Here is a 6657-nt window from a genome sequence, read left to right as displayed (position 1 = left end):
TTCTTTGTTTTGAAGCTCATACAATAGCCTAAGTGAAAAACCATGATTACCTGAACCTTAGGGAATTTTGGAGCTTTGGAATTGTTTTGGGAATAAGTGTGGTCTCTTAGGAGTTGTAGATGAATTGACTAGTGAGTCCTCTTCTTGCGGTTGCATTGTAAATATCATGTATCTTGTCTCTTAGAATTGTGTTCTAAAAAGAGAGAAAAGAAAAGAGACAAGATGGAAAAGAAAAAAAAAGAAAAAAATACAGAAAAATGAGGAAAATTAAAAAAATTGTGTGAATAATGGAGTCAAGAAGAGGATTGAATTAGAGGTTTTGGGTGTGATTTGACTGTGTTTACACTTGTTCCCCATTGCTCCTCTGTTCCTTTTGGTTTGTAGCTTCTTATCCATATGATATCCTCCCTTATCCTTGGCCTCATTACAACCATGAAAAGACCTTTTGATTTGAACATGCATGTGTGCTTGAGTGTTGATATTAGAGGCTGGCCAAGTCTATTTGTGTTTGTTTTCTTGAGTGCATCGAGTGACATTGATTTATCTTAAACACTTGAGAGAAACACCGATATTGTGCATCTGTGAGGCTCTGTTGCTTTTGATTCATCTCTTGAACTGATTGACTGTTTTCCATGCACTGAACTGTTTGGACGATTCTGTGAGTATCTGCTTTCATTGACTCTATGTGGAAATCTGCCTATGCCTTTCACTGTCCAGATTTTGTGAGAACTATGCAACTCTGTGTTTGTCCTTGTGAGTCGTTGTCGTCTGTCTGTTGAGTCCGTGTCACTTCCTAATGTCCTTAGTACTATTCCCTGTTTTGCATCTTGATTTTGCCCAGGAGTGCAAAAGACTAAGTGTGGTCTATTTTGATGAGTCAATATTTTATACCATTAACTTAGTTTTTCACGCCGAATTGTGTTGATGATTTGCGCTTAATTCTTAGTTATTGTGTCATTTTCACCATTTGGGCTTAATTAGACCAATAATTATGATTTTAATTAATTTGAATTAATTGAGCTTAATTATTCCTATTTTCATTTTTCAGGGAAATTTTGGAATCACACTGTGAGATTTTTGGAAGGACACCAATTAAGTGAAGACTCTCCACAAAGACACTTTAGGATTAGTCAAATTTTAATTTAGTAGATTAGGCTTTTTAAATTAAGTTTTGTAATAATTGGACCAATCTTGTAGAGTAGACAAAAGCCCAATAGAAAAAATGACATGGCCCTAGGGTTTTAAGATGGGTGGACCCCACCATGAGGATGTAACTTTTAGACCTAGGGATTTGGGGAGAGGGGCAGCCGACACAATTGAATTTTTTGGGATATTCTTCATGGTTTTGGCTGGAGAATGTTGCTATCCACGGTTTTTCTGATGGTTAAATGAAAAATACTTTCGGCTTTTATGTTTTGTTTTATGGGATGTAGTGTTTTTATTCTCCTTGAATTTTTCTTTATTGATTGAAGAAGGTATATTGGACCTTGAGCATGGAATGAAGAGAGATAAGCATTGAGTGCAGATTTCCTTATTTTGTGCCTCACGGTGACAGCTAGGTTGTAGGGGTTATTCATTTACTATGGAATGAAGCATTTGATTTGGGATTCGGAAAAAAAATAGCTATAACGAGAAGAGTGGATTCCAATTTGCTGTTCCATCACATCATTGCACACATTGAAGAATTCTTTCACCGTTTATGAAGGTCACGGTCTTGAACTAGGATTGAGCATTTCTCAGGCTACTTTCTTTTGATGTGATAGCTTAATTATAAGCACATGGGCTGATTTGATTTGTCTGAGGATTAAAGTTTGTCATTTGGGTTGCTTTAAATTTGGTGCAGCACGTCTAACATCTGTAGATGTGGGCCACACTTGTGTATTACCTTTTCATTGCATTCAATTTGGTTTGGAGAGGAAACACCATAGCATCGAATGATGGAGCACACGTTGATTTTAGCAAGGAAGCTAGTTAGATTTTATTTTGGTTTTTAAAAGGAAGGAGGGGAACGAATTGGTGATGAACGCTGCACGGATCTTGGAAGCAACAAGGCTTGGTTTAGATTCTATATTTTTGAAGGCAAGCGGCTGTTACAGGGTGTGTGAGGTCACGGTTCAGATTTCCTTTTTCATGCAAATGAGATTTTTTTTTGGCTTCAATTAAAGAGTAGGTAGCAGCATAGGTGTAGTGTGGTATTGTCTTTAGCCTTTTATTATTTTAGAATTAATAGGAGTGGGGCTGATTTTGCTATTTAATTTATGGTTCTTGCTGGCGGTGCTGTCACATTTTGGAAACACGTTCCAATTTCTTGGATGTACACGGGATCATTTAATGAGTCACGGCTGCACTGCTAATTGATTTGAGCAAAAGTGATGCTTGGCTTAATTATGGGAAATGGATTACTTTGATGCAGCAGCCGCCAACCACAAAGAAAGGAGCTTTATTGTTATTTTGTTGAAGGATGCACACGGCTAGTTGAATGGTTTCGGCTAGATTTTTTTTTATTTTAAGCACATTCAATTTCTTTTCTTTGCTTGGGTTATGATTCTCTTTATTAAAGTCTTGCATTTAATTTCATAGATTTTCCATTTATGGGTTACTTTCTTTATTTCTTGCCATTCTAATTTCTCATTGTCTTATTTTGTGATTTTAGTTGTTTAGTTGTTTAGCATGGTTAATCCTGAATTTTATTTTCTTGCATTGTTCTTGTGATTTTAATTTTTACCGTTGCATTGTTCAGTTTAATGTTTTCATGCACTTAATATTTTCAAATATATTCGGTCGTGTTTAATTTTCATTTTTAATTTCGTCTTTTTAATTCACAAAACCTTTTTCAAAACCCCTTTTTTCGTGTTAGACTTGATTCTTGAACCGCTTAATTGGTCCTTGGGAGACGACCTAGGGGTCATTCCCTAGCTGTACTGCATTTCTCATATGCAATCAAATTTTATCGGGCGGCGACACCCACCAATGACCTTTTGGGCTTTATATTCCTTTCTGTGATTAATTTCCTTCGCAATATGCAAATTTTCTTTTGCTTCTTCTCCTTCTTGCTTAAGACCTGAGAATCAAATGTAGAAGTTACTGTTGAATGAAAATATCTATCTTTCCTTCGCAATATGCAGATTTTGTTTTGCTTCTTCTCCTTTCTTGCTTAAGACCTGAGAATCAAGTGTAGAAGTTACTGTTGAAAATATCTATCTNCAACTATTTTTTATAGATGGTTTCCTGATGTTNGTATGTTTCTCTCCATCATCTACTAGGACATCTGTGATCATGTTGTGAAAGAGTTGGAGACGTTAGATGTTTCAAGGTCTGCTGGCACTACCATGCCTGGAAATGTGAAAGTACCCAATGAAGCAAAAGTAGGACGGGAATCAAGCAGGTTGAACGAGTCCATTGAGATGGCAAGTGATGTTGGTGCCAACAAGCAAGCTGATAAAGGGTCAAAGAAGAAAAAGGGGAAAGCCACAGGGAATGCAGTAGTAAATCTATCTGAAAGTGGTGCAAATAACCAGGAACAGACTTCGACAAAATCTAAGAGAGGGACACATCTGCACAAACATCTGATTCGAAGACAGGTTCTAGGAAAGAGTTGCTTAACAATAATCAATTCTTGGGTGGAGAAAAAGAAGGCACTGCTTACAAACAATGCAGAAAGAATGAAACGTTTGCTTGATAATTTGTAGAAGAAACTTGACGAGGTTTGACTGCTAAAATTGCATTGTTTTACTGCATTTACTATTGTTTTGTCTTTATGTAACTTTCTTTCCTTCTTTCATTTGGGGATATTCTTCTAGACATGTAAAATTAGTGTGTACAGTCAGTCCCCTATGTTGATTGTTTATTTTTTCTGGCAGTCTTTCTTAAACATGCAGCTGTATGAAAAAGCCTTAGAATTGTTTGAAGATGATCAATCAACTTCTGTAAGTTTGATTCAGTTATTTGGAATTTTGTTACGTTGTCATTGATGAACTTAAAATAAGTTAACGCTTATTTGATGGTCAGGTTGTTTTACGTAGGCATTTACTAAGAACAGTAACAGCTTCTATGGTGGATTTGCTTCTTCATAACCTGGTAATATATCTAGCCCTTTGTTAATGTTATCATCTGGATTATCATCTGCAGGATGAGCACAAGAAATTAAAGAATGGACTTGACGTGCAGGAAGCTCCAAATTCTGAGTTTGTTTCACTTAGTCCTGCTGACAGAACTGCAATTGTAAGAATAAGGCTCTATATAGTATTTGGCACTGACATATGCATCATATTTTTGTTTAATGAGCAAACTTTGTTTCAGTGTCATATTTTTGCTGAGAATTACCATTTTGAAGGACCACGTAGAATGACATCAACCTCTTATATTATTTTCTTTTGCAGTCTAAGTTTTCCAGGAGCTCTTGCAAACAAGGCTCTTGCTGTTGTTGAATCATTGGAAGGAAAGGTCGACATTTTTAACTCAGAAACACTACTCATTTAAAGGTTTTTTACATAGGTTTACCTGACTTTTCAGTTCTCAACAAAAACTGCTAGTTGGTTGGAGTTGGGTCTATTTGGAGAAATTTCTCCATAAACTTGTCTAAGAGAGAAGAATAGGAAGAAAAAGATGAAATTAACTTCTCCATTACCTAAAATTAGCTTATGCTCAAGTTAGATGAAAAGTGTAGAAAAATTGTATGAGAAAGATTTTACACATTAACTCATGCATAAACTAATTTTAGCATATGAAGAAACTAATTTCAATTATTCCTCTTATTTTTTCTCTTCTAAAATGAGCTTATAGAGACAAACTCATCCAAGCAGGCATATTGTTGCGTTATTTCTTACAACTATAACTAATATTTGAGTATTCAATACAACAGAGTGTGGAAACATTCACGGCTGCTTTTAGAATGGTTACAGAAGAGAGGTATTGAGTCTATATTTGTTTGTAGAACTTATTCATTGATTTTTCTATTCTTTTATGATGTGATACCTGATACATAGTTCATCACTAATTTTTCTAATGGGCTACTGTAAGATATAGGAAAACAATGCAACAGTAACACACAAAAAAACGAGCACCGAAAATCGAAAGAATCAAAACCCACCGACTAAGGGTCGGTCCTGCCTTTCAATTGAAAGGAAATACAGAGTGCAACATACCCTCTGTCAAGTATTCAACAAAAGAAGAAATTACATCTAGAGAAAGAAAAGAGAATTCAATTATTTGTCTCCCTTCTAGAGCCCACTAAATTCCCCTTTTGTATCTCTTATTTCCCCACTGAAAATCCTTCAACTATGTGCTCATTTTTCTCTCCCTCACGTGTTGTTGTCTGCCATTATTTCCTGCAGCAGGTGCCAGGTGTCCTGAGTCTCCAACTAACTCATCCTTTCCCCTTATTTCTTCTACCTATTCTGCCCTTTCACTCTCAACGTTATTCTCACATGTTACAATACCCTCCCCATCGACAATAACCTTGTCCTCAAGGTTAAAGTCAGGGTAAGCTTTGACAAAATCTGGAATGTCTTCCCAAGTTGCTTTGTTGCAGGTAACCCAACCCATTGAACTAAGACTTGTGAAACTATTTTAGATCTGCGGAGGATGTCATGTTTTTGAAGGATAGATTGAGGAAGCAATACAGGACCTTCTGGTAGTGTAGTCAATGGTAAGGGAACGTAGGTAGTGGCATGTGAACCTTTGCATTCCTTTAATTGAGAGACATGGAAGATTGGGTGGATTTTAGCAGCGGGTGGCAGTAAGTGTTTGTAGGCCACCGTGCCTATTTGAGCGAGAATGGGAAATGGGCTAAAATACCTCATCTCTAATTTCTGGTTTTTTCTCAAGGCAATGGAATTTTGTCTATACAGTTGAAGTTTCACCAAAACGAAATCACCAACTTAAACTCCTTATGCAGTCTTATGTGATCAGCATACTTTTTCATTCTTTCTTGAGCTTTCAGAAGCTGCCGTTTTAGCTGAGTCAAGACTCGGTCTCTCTCCCCTAATAATTCTTATATTGCTGGAGGATCGTTAGGATCCACTATGTACTTCATTATGGTATGGGGGTCTCTTCCATATACCACCTTAAATGGTGTGGTTTGTAAGTTGGTATGAAAAGTCGTATTATACCAAAACTCTGCCCACGGTAACAGCCTGGTCCAGGTCTTAGGATTGTCAAAGGTAAAGCACCTGATGTACATTTCAACACACTTATTTAGTGTCTCTGATTGTCCATCGGAATGGGGGTGGTAAGCCGTAGTCATGTTCAAAGTTGTGCCACTCAACTTGAAAAGGTGTTGCCAAAATTGACTGATGAATACTTTATCTCTGTCAGATACGATGGTTCTAGGAAACCCATGTAGTTTGACAACAACATGAATGAACAATTCTGTCACTTGCTTGCTATTGAAGTATGCCTTTAGGGGAGAAAGGTGAGCATACTTCGACAATCTATCAATGACCACCATAATCACCGAATATCGATTAGAGGGTGGAAGGCCTGTAATGAAGTCCATGGCTATATCTTCCGATATCTGGTCAGGAATTGGAAGGGGTTGGAGTAACCCTGCGGGTAGAGTGGTGGCCGATTTAGCTTGTTGGCATATAAGGCATTCCTGGACGTATTGAGTGACATCTTTAAGCATACTCGGCCAATAGAATTGAGAGGACAATCGAG

The 6657-nt window shown here is 37.1% G+C and overlaps 1 pseudogene; it reads left to right on the top strand.

Moving 5' to 3' along the window:
* Positions 1 to 4915, top strand: part of LOC106770381 — a 13072-nt pseudogene extending 8157 nt beyond the window's left edge.
* The last annotated feature ends 1742 nt before the right edge of the window (positions 4916 to 6657 follow it).

Source organism: Vigna radiata, chromosome 8 (assembly GCF_000741045.1).
Source record: "Vigna radiata var. radiata cultivar VC1973A chromosome 8, Vradiata_ver6, whole genome shotgun sequence".
Lineage (NCBI taxonomy): Eukaryota > Viridiplantae > Streptophyta > Magnoliopsida > Fabales > Fabaceae > Vigna > Vigna radiata.
The sequence above is the reverse complement of the archived record's forward strand: the minus strand, read 5'-3'. Positions and strand labels throughout refer to the sequence as shown.